We start from the raw sequence: 15,126 nt of genomic DNA on the forward strand, positions 1-15,126 counted from the left end.
GCAGGATGCTGCCTGCGGGTGAGGCCCTGAGTGTCGCTGCCCAGCCGGTTCCTGTGGGTCAGGGGCCGTGCAGAGCGAGGCTGTGGATGCAGCGCTGGCTCAGCTCACAGTCAACCCCTGTGCCCTCCCGCTCCCCTTCCAGCGGGGCCCCACCTGACACCCAACCTGGGGGCAGAAGTGACAGCAAGCGCTGAGCTCACTCCCCAGGCCCCCTGCCCCAGTCCTGGCCCTGGGCCTGGTCAGCAGCCCTGGGCACAGAGGGTCCACTCTGGCCCTCCTGGCTCAGGCCCTTCCCACTGGGAGGGCCCCGCCTCTGAGCCCCGCCCATGAGGACAGAGAGAAGGAGTGAGCGGCAGGAAGGCCTGCTGACACCTGCCCTTCTGGGGCAGTCCTGGAGCCCGCGCCACCCTCTGTACCCCCAGCCCCCCCTGGGCGGAAGGTGCACAGAAACTGGGGAGCACCCACGTGGCACCAGAATAGTTGGGGAAACCCTGCACAAGTGTTAGAGGGAGTAGCCACAGCAGCTGCAAGTCACGGATAAAGCTTACTCTAACGCTGCTGTAACTAAGAAAAGCCTTTCTAAATCACAAAAAGTCCTCCATGCTGCTTACAACAGATTCAACCACACGAAAATCAAGTATTTGCTTGGGGAGGAAAACCCAAATCAAACTTAGAAGAAGATATGGAACTGTGGGAAAATATTTCCAGTTCTAATGTCCTTAATGGGTGAGGAGTTCCTACGGATCAATTTCTCAGAGGGCAAAAGGATGGGAAATGACACGAACAGGTAGTTCACAATAAAAAGGGGGCTGATAGAATACGCTTGTTCATCTCACTAAGAGACGCGCAGATTGAGCAGAGCAGAGTCACCGTGCACTTCTCACCACAAGGGAAGGTCTGCGGGTCAAGGAACCATGGAGGGTTCTGGCTGGGGGTCTCTGGGTACCACAAACACGCTGCTGAAGCTCAGAGCACAGAGGAGGCAGACCGCATCCTCCAAGGCGGGAGGAGTAAGTGCTTGGAGCCCCCGTGCCCCCATATGCATCGTCACACCAGAACAGGGGTGCCTGTCACTAAGGAGCCCTAGCGATCATGACGGACCCACTGAATGCACATGACACAGCCTTTAACAAAGACAGCCTGGGAGGGTATGAGGAAGATTTTGGAGACCGCTAAGTGGAAAGGGCACCCAGTGATGCTGTGAGACGCAGGGGCCATACTCGGTAACCGTGGCGCACCACCTCCGTTCCAGGGGGAGAATGCCTGGGCTCGGGAGGGGGCCCAGGGGCGGTGGGAGAGCACGGCCCTCCCAGCTGAGACCACAGGGCGTCACGGTCTCCCCCACAGGCAAGACACCTGCGAGGCAAAAGGCTTAGAACGACCCTGACCTCTGACCTGGGGCCCCACTGTGGGCTGGAGTGGCAGCGACCCCACAGCTCCGCCCACTGCTGGCACCCACTCTGCTTCATGTCCGTAGGCAGGTGGAAGCCCCCAAGGGTCTCTGATCCTCACCTGACCTCCCTGCTCAAACCCACCCGACCCGACCCTGGTCCATCATTATAGACAAGGTGCAGCTCCAGCAGCTCGAGGTCAGAAAGGTGAGGACCATCGCCGCCCTCGAGCCTTGTGGCCACGCTGGGGCAGAGGCCACGGGAGGTAACTTCACTCCCCTAGGCTCCAGCCGAGCCAACACTGACCCCCAGCACCAACCACGGGCCAGGCGCATCCGGCCCCCTCAGCAGTCCATGGGGGGAGGGCTGCTGCCAGAGGTGCCCATGTCCTTGAAAGGAGCCCAAGGTCAGAGCTTAGACTCCTGGCCCAGAGGAGGCAGGAGAGAGGATGCTGGAGGGAGAGGAGGCAGGCGGGTAGTTGGAGCTGGAGGGGGGTGGATACCGCAGGAAGAGGGGTGCGGGGTGATGCGGGGTGACGGAGTAGGGGGTGGCAGGAAGTAGGAGCGCTGGGGGGAGGAGGGAGTGGGGAGGACGGAGTGAGCCTGAGGAGGATGGACAGTGCTCTGGATCAGGAAATGGGGAGAAGGCAGGAGAAAGGGAGGGGGTGAGGGGCTGGCGGGGGCAGTGTTGCAGCTGCGGGAGGAAGAAGGATGGGGGGAAGGGGGTGAAGGGCAAAGGGCGGAGGAATTGGGAGGTGGAGGCGTGTGGCAAGCAGAGCGTCAGCCGCTCCGGGGCCCCGCGCTCGTGTCCGGGACCCTCCCGTGTCTCTCCTCCTGCCCCAGGTCAGGGGCACAGGCCGCACGAGTATGTCTGCCCTGGGGGCCGAGGTGGGCATGCAGGGCCTCAGCCCTCGACCCTTGCAGGGCCCTGTTCCTGGTCCTCTCCATGAGTCTCACACACCAAGCCGTTTCCCAACAGGCCGGGCCTCCAACGCGTCTCCAGGCACGAGTGGACCCTTGGTGTGAATGGGACGATACAGCCCTTTCCCTGTGCTGTGTTCAGAACTGTGGACGAGAGACCCTCAGCCGTGCAGGCCCCTGAAGTCGTGCGTGTCCATCCCCAGACCAGTGCCCTTGGGGTTGGCCAGCGTGTCCCCTGGGCAGATCACCAGCAAGAACCGGCTGCAAGGTGAGTCGAATGGAGGAGTGAGTGCCTCGTGCTAGAGCCCCCTGGTCCCCCGTCCCCGCTCTGCCTCCGTGGGAATCTGGCTCAGAGAGCTTTCCTTCAGCTCTCACAGCGCCAAACACAGGTGTTAAAGTATCCCGTTCCGTGGTTTTAGCGTATTCGTGGAGTTCTGCAGCCATCACCACTGCGTCCACGTTTCACTACCTCCTCAAAGAGTCCCTCATTCACCAGATTTGCCCCTCGACCCTCCCCCAGCCCTGGACACCACTAACCCAGTTTCTGTCTGTGATCCGGCGACGCGGGACGTTTTGGGTCAGTGGGCTCACAGAGTCTGTGGTCTCTTGCGTCCGATTTCCTCCACTGAGCAGCGTGGACACCCATGGTGTAGCCCGGATCAGCGTTTCCTGCCCGCAGTCCGGAAGGGCTGCCGTCTCTCCCCAGGCTCGCGTTGCTGGGAGGAGCCATTCCGTGTGATCTGGGTTTGCGTGTGTCCTTGGCCTTGTCCTCTAGAGCTGGGCAGATTTTGGAGAAAAGTCTGTCCACATCCTCTGTCAATTTTCTAACTGAGCTGCTACTTTTTACTGTTGAGTTGCTAAGTCACTTCAGTCGTGTCCGACTGTGTGTGACCCCATAGACAGCAGCCCACCAGGCTCTGCTGTCCCTGGGATTCTCCAGGCAAGAACACTTGTCATATATTCTGTATATATACTTATATATATGTATTCTGTATACTTGGAGAAGGCAATGGCACCCCACTCCAGTACTCTTGCCTGGAAAGTCCCATGGATGGAGGAGCCTGGAAGGCTGCAGTCCATGGGGTCGCTGAAGGTCAGACATGACTGTGCAACTTCACTTTCACTTTTCACTTTCATGCACTGGAGAAGGAAATGGCAACCCACTCCAGTGTTCTTGCCTGGAGAGTCCCAGGGACGGGGGCGCCTGGTGGGCTGCCGTCTATGGGGTCGCACAGAGTCGGACACGACTGAAGCGACTTAGCATAGCATTCTGTATACTAGGCCCCTTGTCAGATAGGCGATTCACAAATATTTTTTATTAATTGTGTATGTTGTCTTTTCATTTTCTTGATGGGGTCATTTGGAGCACAGCTTTTCATTTTGATAAAGTCTACTTTATCGATTTTTTTCTGTTGCTCATGCTTTTTTTCCCTTGGTCACGCTGTGCAGCACGTGGGATCTTAGTTCCCCGACCAGGGATGGAACCTGTGCCCCCTTCAGGGGAAGCGTGCAGTCCTAACCTCGGGGCCACAGGGAAGTGCCCTGTCACTCAGGCATCCGCTTAAGCAGGGCGTGCTCCCAGAAGCCTCAGGAGTCCCTGCCCAGCTCGAGTCTGACCTCTGCTTTCCTCACACTCAGAGCCAGGCGCATGGTGCTCCTGCTGGGCCTTCTGGCTCCCTTCCGGTTCCTCATCATCTCACTGTAACAGAATCTCCCAGGCGGCTGGGAGGGGAGTTGGGAAGTGGAAGTGTTAGGAGTGTGCGTGCAAGCTATGACGCGCCAACCTGGGGTGCCACCCACCCGGGCGGAGTGCTCATCTCCCCTGCTGATCAGACAGACCAGAGCACTTAAAACAGGGAGCCAGCTTCACTCTTGTTCTCCGAGGCTCTTTGGTGCCCTGGGGTGTCTGGGTTTTTTGTCTTGCAGTATTGGACAATGGAGAAGCTGGAGACCCTGCTGGCCCTGGAATGATCAGAAATAACAGCCAAATGTGAGCAAGTGAGGCCTGGCAGAGGTCAAAGCCCAGGACAGGCAGGTGAGTCCTGGCGGGGATCTTAGGTGAATCAGGTGAGGCTTGAACATGTCTCTTCAGAGTCAGGGACCCAGTCAGAGCAGGTGCACCCCTGGGCAGAAATCACAGCAGCCGAGACGAGGATCACAGCCCCCAGGAGAAGGGACGTCCCAGCGGGGATCAGAGCCGAGGAGCAGCAGGGGCGCCCAGGCGGGGCCGTCGGCAGCAGGAGCAGCTGTGCTCCAGGCAGGGCTCACAGCCAGACTGAACAGGCAGGTCCGGGTGGACACCCTCATCAGGAGGCACGGGGGATGGCCCAGGTAGGGGCACCAGCACGTGGGACCAGGTGGCCCAGGCAGGGTCCTAGCTGGGTGTGCAGGCAGGTCTGTGCTGGGCCCCTGGGACGCAGGGCAGGGGAGGCCTCCTGCCCCACGACATCTTCACCCCGGCCCCTCTGGGTTTCAGGGCCAGCCAGGGGCTCCAGTGGAACCCAGGAAAGATGCTGACCTCTCGCTGCACGAAGTCACCACACTTCTGCTGTGAGTCATCAGGATGCCCCTCCTTCCCATCTGGGGTGCATTTCCAGGTGCTCAAAGACCTCTCTGGAGGAGAGACCCCTTGGTCTGGGGGTGGAAGAGCAGGCCAGGCCCCAGAGCAGGAGGAGAAAGAGGTGTGCGTGTGCAGGGACGGAGCTCCCAAGGTGGGGCTGAGGGTGCTGGGCTCCTGGAGGAGGGTGGCCTGGACTGGGTGAGAGCCTGGGCAACGACTCACCTCAGGCTCTTGAGCCTGACCAGGCCTCCGCTCTCCTGGCAGGGCTGGCCAGCTTGGGGCAGAGTGGGTGATTGATAGGCACCAGCAGGAGGAGGGGCACCTCTTGGGCTGCTGTGGGGATGCAGCCCCGCCCGAGCCAGCACCCTCCTGGGGCCATTCCTCCTGTCCGGAGTCTCCTGGGCTGAGACCTGGGGGTCCGTGGGGGCAGGGCACTTCCCTGCACTCGGCCAGGCCCAGGTCCTCATCCTGTTTCTGTTGTCTTCTGGTCAGGAGGAGCTGCCCGGCTTCAGCACTCAGGACCTCAGTATCCATGGCTGCAGCGTCCACTCGGCGCAGGTGAGAACCCGTCCACGCTGCAGCGGCAGGAGGGCGAGAGCCCCCAGGCACGGCCGCAGTTCCTGCTGCCCCGGCCCCGGACCTGTGAGCATCCTCGGGCCGGGAGGGGTCCGCGCCTTTCCTGGCCCTGTCAAGCTCACCCTCCTCAGGGCCTCCCTAGGAAGCTGGGAGCTGGGCCAACACCACGCCCCATTTTCCAACAAAAGGCCCTGGAGATCGGGTGAGCCGACGAGTGAGTGAAGATGCTGAGGAACTGGAGTAGATACCAGGGCCGCAACGGAGCATCCTAACCTGAAGGGCACTGGCCTGGGCGCCTCACAAGGCTCTGGGAGAATCTGATACCAGGACCACAGCCAGCCCAGCCCGGGTCCCCGCAGGGCGAGAGTGCAGGGCCACGGCCCATCTTAGCTGAGGCAGAGCCTCTGCCTCCATCTCCTCCTGGGCGTCCCCCACGCGTGCTGGTCTCAGAGCAGGCTTCTCTCCCTAACACGCCAATGGGTCTGCGGAGGAACCTCCACTGGTGCCAGGGCAGGTGTGGTCTCTGCTGCTGGACCTGGAGCAGGTGAAGGTAGAGAACAGAGGGCAGGACCAGGCCTCTCCCCTCGTGTGGGGCAGCGCCCACAGGCCAGGCTGCCTCCAGGGCCCTTCACCCACCCCCCAGCACTCTCCTGGCACCTCCCAGGCCCACAGCCCCAGCCTGCCTGCCAGGAGGGCCCCGTACACCCCTGACCCGCTGCCCATTCTGCTTGGCCTGGTACAGACACTCAGTCCAGAGATGGACAGATGCCACCTGGGGTCAAACTAAGCCCTCCTGACAGTTGGGGGTGGGGGCGGCATGGACAGAGCCAGCCAGCAAGGGGCACAGGCCAGGGCGGGCATGGACAGAGCCACCCAGCAAGGGGCACAGGCCAGGGAAAAGAGCAAGGAGTCACCCAGAGAAACATGAAAGAGAAGTCACGGCCAAACCAGGTGAGCCACAGGCCTGGTATTTGAAAAGCTGAATCGGGACAAGAAACAGGTCTTCTCCTGTTGCCCAGTGAGGTACCTTCAGTTCCGTGCAGTCACTCAGTCCTGTCCGACTCTTTGCGACCCCATGGACCGCAGCATGCTAGGCTTCCCTGTCCTTCACTATCTCCCGGAGTTTGCTTAAACTGATGTCCATTGAGTTGGTGATGCCACCCAACCGTCTCATCCTCTGTCGTCCCCTTCTCCTCTGCCTTCAGTCTTTCCCAACATCAGGGTCTTCTCCAATGAGTCAGTTCTTCACATCAAGTGGCCAAAGTATTGGAGCTTCAGCATCAGTCCTTCCAGTGAATATTCAGGACTGATTTCCTTTAAGATGGACTGGTTGGATCTCCTTGCTGTCCGAGGCACTCTCAAGAGTCTTCTCCAACACCACAGTCAAAAGCATCAATCCTTCAGCACTCAGTTTTCTTTATAGTCCAACTCTTGCATCCATACATGACTACTGGAAAAAACATAGCTTCGACTAGATGGCTGTTTGTTGGCAAAGTAATGTCTCTGCTTTTTAATATGCTGTCTAGGCTGATCATACCTTTTCTTCCAAGGAGCAAGCATCTTTTAACTTCACGGCTATAGTCACCATCTGCAGTGATTTTGGAGCCCATGAAAATCAATTCTGTCACAGTTTCCACTGCTTCCCATCTATCTGCCATGAAATGATGGGACCAGATGCCATGATCTTAGTTTTCTGAATGTTGAGTTTTAAGCCAGCTTTCCCACTCTCCTCTTTCACTTTCATCAAGAGGCTCTTTAGTTCTTCTTCGCTTTCTGCCATAAGGGTGGTGTCATCTGCATATCTGAGGTTATTTATTTCTCCCAGACATCTTGAGTCCAGCTTGTGCTTCATCCAGTCCAGCATTTCGCATGACGTACTCTGCATATAAGTTAAATAAGCAAGGTGACAATATACAGCCTTGACGTACTCCTTTTCCTATTTGGAACGAGTCTGTTGTTCCATGTCCAGTTCTAACTGTTGCTTCTTGACCCACATAGAGATTTCTCAGGAGGCAAGTAAGGTGGTCTGGTATCACCATCTCTTTAAGAATTTTCCACAGTTTATTGTGATCCACACAAAGTCTTTAGCATAGTCAATGAAGCAGAAGTAGACATTTTTCTGAAATTCTCTTGCTTTTTCTATGATCCTACGGATGTTGGCATTTTGATCTCTGGTTCCTCTGCCTTTTCTAAATCCAGCTTGAGCATTTGGAAGTTCTCAGGTCACATACTGTTGAAGCCTAGTTTGGAGAATTTTGAGCATTACTTTGCTAGTGTGCGACATGAGTGCAATTGTCTGGTAGTTTGAGCAGCTTTGGCATCGCCCTTCTTTGGGACTGGAATGAAAACTGACCTTTTCCAGTCCTGTGGCCACTGCTGAGTTTTCCAAATCTGCTGGCATAGTGAGTGCAGCACTTTAACAACATCATCTATTAGAATTTGGAATAGCTCAGCTGGAATTCCATCACCTCCACTAGCTTTCTTGTAGTGATGCTTCCTAAGGCCCCCTTGACTTCACACTCCAGGATGTCTGGCTCTAGGTGACTGATCACACCATCATGGTTATCTGGGTCCTTAAGATCTTTGTACAGTTCTTCTGTGTATTCTTGCCACCTCTTCTTAATACCTTCTGCTTCTGTTAGGTCCATACTGTTTCTGTTCTTTATTGAGCCCATCTTTGCATGAAATGTTTCCTTGGTATCTCTAACTTTCTTGAAGAGATCTCTAGTCTTTTCCATTCTATTGCAAAATTCAGACTTAAATTGAAGAAAGTAGGGAAACCCACTAGACCATTCAGGTATGACCTAAATCCAATCCCTTACAATTATACAGTGGAAGTGACAAGTAGACTCAAAAGATTAGATCTGATAGAGTGCCTGAAGAACTATGGACGATTCCGAACTCCTGTTCATAAGACTGTACAGGAGGCCATAATCAAAACCATCCCCAAGAAGAAATCCAAAAAGGCAAAATATCTGTCTGAGGAGGCCTTACAAATAGCTTAGAAGAGAAGAGAAGAGAAGCCAAAGGCAAAGGAGAAAAGGACAGATATATCCATCTGAATGCAGAGTTCCAGAGATGAGCACAGAAAGATAAGAAAGCCTTCCTAAGTGAGGCCCCTACATGTGGTCGGTTCCCACCGCTCAGCCCCTCTCTCCACGAGGGTACCCCAGGTCACACGGGAAGGGGCCCTGTGCACCCAGACCGAGTAAGACCAGAGGGGTAACTGCAGCCGGAGGAGGGAGCCTAGGAGGCTAGTGAGGTGGCGGACACCCACTGGTCACTGTGGGGCCACAGCCAGCATCACGCTCCTGAAAGGGCCCCCAAACCAAGCAGGTATACGCAGAAATCAGGATAATATGCGGAGGTCAAGCGTTTTTCACTATATGAACAAAAGAAAGCTCTGAAACGGGAAATATGCGTGTCTGTTAGGCCCATGGGGAGCCCCAAAGATAAATTTTTGCATCCTAACCAGGGTCTGACAGGGAGATGTCAGGACCGTGGGGCTCCGCACGCCTCCTGGGCTGTTTTAGGTCAGGGTGATGGGAGCCTGAGCCCTCAGCAGCCATCCAGTCCTCGCGGACCCCGAGCTGGGTGCTTGCCAGAGGACGCAAGGAGAGGGAAATGATCAGAGGGGAAGGAAGCCAGCCGCACCGAGGCCCACCCGCCTGGCCCGGCCCAGCCCAGCCCAGCACCGCCCCTCCCTGCCCCGCCCCTCCTGTCCCTGTCCCCGAGCCATCCCAGCCCCGCCCCCAGTCCCCGCCTATCCCTTCCGGTCCCGTGTGACTCCTGCGGAGGGGTCAGAGAACAGAGGCGCAGCTCCCCAGGCGCGGTCATCCTAGAAGGCCCCCTTCGGGTGACGGAGGAGGGGTCCAACTGGCCTGGAAGGCGCCTCCGTAATGGGCAGGCGTCTGAGCTTTGGACGCGGGTGTCCCTGGTGACCCGCCTTGGCTTCAGAAAGAAGCCAGAGGTTTCTGCAGAAACAGCTCTTGTTCTGCTGTCACGCAGCGTCGGGCAGTGGGTCTGGGTTAGGTCTGATGCTGGCCGCGCCCACAGAGAAGCGTGGGCCGGACTCCACTCCCCAGACACAAAGCAGATGACGGACCATGAACCGCACTTTCTAAAACCGCATCATGATCTGGGTGCGCTACAGCATCAAGTGGGTCCCTGGGGCTGGGCAGCGAGGTGCCTCTCCCTCCTGGCAGTGCGGGGAGAGCGCCAAGGGGGCGAGGGTGGGCACGTGAGGAGCAGGGGCCGCGGCGCAGTGGGCGGGGGAGAGCGGGGCCAGGTGGGATGGCTCAGCAGGCCCCAGAGGGCCCCGCAGGCGGGACAGGCGCCAGGCATCAGAGACCAGACTGGACCCGTGCCCGGATGGACTGAATGCCAGGGGAAGGGGTCAAAATGATGCCCCTGATGTTAGTTATACATTTCTGCTTTTTCAGACAATTTCCATCATTTGTTATTTTTAAAGTGTGTGCATGTGCACGCTAAGTCACTTCAGTCGTGTCTGACTCTTCGTGACCCTGAGGACTGTAGCCCGCCAGGCTCCTCTGTCCATGGGATTCTCCAGGCAAGAAGACTGGAGTGGGCTGCCACGCTCTCCTGCAGACCTTCCCAACCCAGGGATCAAACTGACGTCTCTTATGTCTCCTGCATTGGTAGGCAGGTTCTTTACTACTAGTGCCTTCCCTGGTGGCTCAGTAAAGAATTCACCTGTAATGCGGGAGACCCAGGTTTGATCCCTGGGTTGGGAAGATCCCCTGGAGGAGGGCATGGCAACCCACTCCAGTATTCTTGCCTGCAGAATCCCACAGACAGAGGAGCTAGTGGGCTGCAATCCATGGGGTCGCTGTCTTTCTTTTTTAAAGTGTGGCAACCTTCCCAAATTTCATCAGCCAGGTCCAACCCCAGCAACGCTGTCCTGACCCGTGTCCACATGCAGCACACATTTGACCAGCACCGGTGTTTTATAGTGAACCCAAAATGTCTAGCCTCACCCTGTCCATAGGCTCTCAGCGTGAGTTCTAAAAACAGGGATTCTTGGGAATTCCCTGGTGGTCCAATGGTTAGGCCTTGGCACCTTCTTGCAGAGCCAGGGCTCCACCCTCGGTCGGGGACTAAGATTCCTCAAGCCCCGTGATGCAGTCGAAACACCCAGGCATTCTTTCTTTATGCTTGGTCTTGATCCGGCTGCTACACCTGAAGCTTTGACCGTAATCCCCTAATGTCGGGTCTCCCAGCGCCTCACTGCTTTCGGAACAGCCTGTTCCAGTCTGGGTACATGGGTGTAGGGCTAAGACCCTGACAGCCGGGGAGGCCATGTGGCTGGCTGGGAGGGCAGGTTCTGCCATGACAGAAGCAGGGCACACGTGCACAGCCAAGACATCACGCTCACTCTGGACCAAGAGGTGCTTTCAGAGCTGGGACCCTGGAGAGAAGAGGGGTCTGGCCCAGGTGGCACTGCAGCAGCGAGGCAGGTGTGGAGCGGCCACCTGGCTCGTCTCACGATGAGGTGCTCTACGGAGGGGGGTCCTTGGCCCTGAAGCCAGGCGGCCCCACAACTGCCTTCGCCCGGAAAGAGTGGCTGTGACGCTGCTCACCTCTGACGCCAGGTCCAGGGAAGTCAGCCACGACCAGCCCAGGCAACATCCAGCCCCGAGGGGCCACCAGGCTGCAGGCCTCGTGGGGACAGGAGCCAGGTGTGAGGCTGAGCCTGGTAGGCCCCACCATCCCTGCCAGCCCGCAGACCTGGCCACAGAACAAGGTCTCCTGGAGCGGGCCAGCTGGTATCCTAGACCGAGGGCCTGGCCACTGCTGTCCGCGGACGCACCCTGCTGGAGACACAGTGGGCGTGGCTTGTGCCAACTGCTGGCTCCATCTTAAACCTCTGGCTTCTTTGCGATGAAGATCAGCGTGAAACAAGCTCCCTGTGTCCCTTCCCCAGGGGCCTCACATGTGGCATTAGAAGCCAGAATGTCAGGACAGGGCGAGGCCATGGGCACTAGGGGAGAGGCCGGTCAGAGGAGAGAGGGCACCTATGAGAGACAGATCTGCATGTAAAATTGATTCCACACCAGACTTAGGCTGGAGCAGAAAGCTCCAGGGTGGGAGGAGATGTCTGCCAATCGTAAATCCAATAAAGGACTCGTGCGGAGTGGGAACCAGCATGCACGAGGACAGCATCCAGCGGGGGCGGGGTGCGGACGTGCAGCCGCCGTGGAGACGGCCAGGCGGCTTCCCACCAAGCGCACTCACCCTCGCCATGTGACCAGCGTCATGCTCCCTGCTATCCACGCAGATGAGCTGAAACCTCACATCCACACAAAACCTGCATGCAACATTCACGCTCTATCCGTGATCATTAACTGGAAGCAACCAAGATGATCTTCCACAAGGGGATGGATGCATCATGGGGTTCCATCAAGTGGAACAGGATGTTGACTCACTCAATGGGACCTGTACGTCTTAAAAGGAATCCAGCCCCACCTGTGAATCCACTCATAGGACCTTCTGGAAAAGGTATAGCCCCGGGAGGACAAGTATCAGCAGCTTCTAGGGCTCATGGGTGGGGAGCTTAGGTCAGAGTGTGGATATGCCCGGCCCTCAGCATGCAAAAGCCCACGGGGCTGCCACTCCAGAGACTGATCTGTAATGTGTGCAAAAACCCACGGGGCTGCCACCCCAGAGACTGAGCCGTAACGTGGGCAAAAACCCACAGGGCTGCCACCCCAGAGACTGAGCCGTAACGTGTGCAAAAACCCACGGGGCTGCCATCCAGAGACTGAGCCGTAACGTGTGCAAAAACCCACGGGGCTGCCACCCCAGAGACTGAGCCGTAACGTGTGCAAAACCCCACGGGGCTGCCATCCAGACTGAGCCGTAACGTGTGCAAAAACCCACGGAGCTGCCACCCCAGAGACTGAGCCGTAACGTGTGCAAAAACCCACGGGGCTGCCACCCCAGAGACTGAGCCGTAACGTGTGCAAAAACCCACGGGGCTGCCACCCCAGAGACTGAGCCGTAACATGTGCAAAAACCCACGGGGCTGCCATCCAGAGACTGAGCCGTAACGTGTGCAAAAACCCACGGGGCTGCCACCCCAGAGACTGAGCCGTAACGTGTGCAAAAACCCACGGGGCTGCCACCCCAGAGACTGAGCCGTAACGTGTGCAAGCTGAAACAAAACCTCGTCAAACTGCACACCTGGGGTGTTTGTGTCATCGCATGTAGACTTTACCCCTGAAAACGTTTAACACTGAAGCGCGACTTCACTGCTTTTTTGGCTTATTTCTGAAACACACCTATTTTGTCGTGAAGATTTGTCAGACAGTATGAAATGAAGATCAGCGTGAAACACGCACCGCGTGTCCCTTCCCCAGACAGCAGGCCCTGGTCCACGGGCTGGAAGCCTGCTCCGGGCACAACCCGGGAGCATCCCTGTGCCCAGGCCCCGCCCTGCCCAGGGGCACCTCCGAGCTGGTCAGGACTCAGGCGCACACGGTCACAGGTGGCGCAGGGGCCCCCCAGTCTCAGGCTGAGGCAGAAACACTGGGTGCAGACTCCGCTCTTCAGGACAGAAGGCGCCCGACTCCTGGCTGGAACGGCCCCGTGCTTGGCAGGGCTGCCAGGGGAAACGCCCCACAAGTGAGCTCAGGGCCAAAGCAGCACCACTGCTGTGAAACAGGGCTTTTGCTCCTGAAAACGCCGCACCAGTCAGCAGCAGCTCGGCAGGACGAAGGTTCCCAGGAGCTCAGGTGCCTGTGGGGCCCCCGAGGCACAGCTCCCCCTCTGCCTCTTTCCAGAATGTTCCCTCAAGGAATACCAACTGAGAGGGCCCCAGGAGCTGCCCACCGTGGGGTCTTGGGCCAGCCCCTGGCCACGTGCCCCCCCAGGTGAAGCCTCCAGCCTGCCCTCACGGCAGGAGGCTCCCGTTGCCCCACTCACCTCATCTCAGAGGGGACCCAGGCGGCAAGCTGGCCCCTGCACCAGTCTCGAGGGCCTCTCAGGTGGCCCCTCCAGAGCACTAAGCTCCGCCGGCCGGGAGCCCGTCCAGGAGCCGAGGCGGCCTCTGGGTGGCCCTCTCTGTGTGTCTGGCTCTTTCAAGAGCCCGGCGTGAAGCAAGTTATGGCCGTCCTGCTGTGCTCCTGGGCCAGAACAGCTTCCGGCGCTGGTCCAGCTTGTGACTGAGAAGCAGGCCTGCCCTGGACTCCTGGGCACGCCCCAGAGCCAGGGGTCTTCCCGGAGAGCTCCCCCAACAGCGGGGCTGGTGGGACCCTGCCAAGCCCATCTTCCTATCAATGAAGGGAAATGGCTCCCCATGCTGACCTCTGGGCCCCAAGCCTGGCCTCACCCAGACAGCCCCCTCATCCCTGCCTCATGCCCGCCAGGTGTCCAGTGCCCTCTCAGGCCACAGCCAGATGGAGCCCAGGTGGTGACACCCCGATGTGCCCAGCCTGACTCCAAGGCCCAGGAGACAAGCAAGCAAGCCCCATCAGCCACCCCGTGGGCCACACACCCTGCCCCTCAGTTCCGGAACCCCTGCTGTGGTTGGGACATGTGCCAGGACCAGCCCCCAGCCCACCCTCAGCCCAGGACGGCAGCAGAGCTGGGCCAACAGGCGTTGCCCCAGCCCCACAGGAAGGGTGTCCTGACTGGGAAGAGCGTGTCGTGTCCAGCCAGGACTGAGAGGCCCCGAGGGCCAGGGTCAGGGCGACACTTGACCCTCGATGGGGGCAGCCCTGACCTGTGGGGTCTGGGGGCTCCTCAGGCTTCTTCATATGGGGTTCCCGAAACCGCTACGATCTCAGGCCCATCACCAGCTCACTCTCAGAAGGGGCCCCCCCAAGCCAAAGCAGCAGCACGCAGACGCATCCCCCAGAGGCCATCCCCCTGCCACCCTGGCAGCTGGGCCTACTGCAGGCTTCATTCTTCCCGTGGGACTGGGGGCTGGGGCAGGCCCGCGGCAGCACAATCCCCCAGCCCTGGGGGCCTGGGCCCTGAGATAGGGCTGCTTCTGGCCCCGAGGCAGGCCTGACCCCCACGCTGCCCGTCACGAGGAGCAGCCGTCCACAGGGACCCACAGCACCGATCGGTCCCTACAGGGCTTCCTCAACTGGGCGAGGCTGCCAGGAGGTGGGGCCCCAGTGCGCCTGTCCCCTCCAGATGCCGGGGTGGGGCCCCAGCCCCACCAGAAGGTGTCCGAGGGCAGCCCAGAGTCCCCCTGCAGGAATGGGGCTCCCGTCAGGAAAGCTGGGTCAGCCGGGAGCGGGAGAGCCAGCGTGCTGCCCTTTGGGGGTGGGATGACCTGCAGAACTGTTCCTCAGTTCTGAGTGCCGGCCACTGTCTCGGGAGCCCAAGTCCAGGAGCCACGACCACCAGGACAAGCCCCCCAGATGAGGACCCACAGGAGCTGGTCTGCTACAGCCTGGGGGGACTGCAGGGGCCAGAGGCCACTGGGGGGTTCGTACCCTGTGCTGGGCCCCCACTGTGCCCTGCTCAAGCTGACCCTGCCGGGCCTGCTGTCCACACAGACCCCCTTGTCGTCACCATGAAGCCTGGAGACACCTACATCCTGGAGGATGAGTGCGTGCTCACGGCCACAAGTCCTCAGGTGCATAAAGCCAGTGGCCTGTGTGGAGCAGGCAGCGGAGAGCCAGCCGGCCCACCGGCCCGGAGCACG

Source organism: Bos indicus x Bos taurus, chromosome 29 (genome assembly GCF_003369695.1).
Source record: "Bos indicus x Bos taurus breed Angus x Brahman F1 hybrid chromosome 29, Bos_hybrid_MaternalHap_v2.0, whole genome shotgun sequence".
Classification (NCBI taxonomy): Eukaryota; Metazoa; Chordata; class Mammalia; order Artiodactyla; family Bovidae; genus Bos; species Bos indicus x Bos taurus.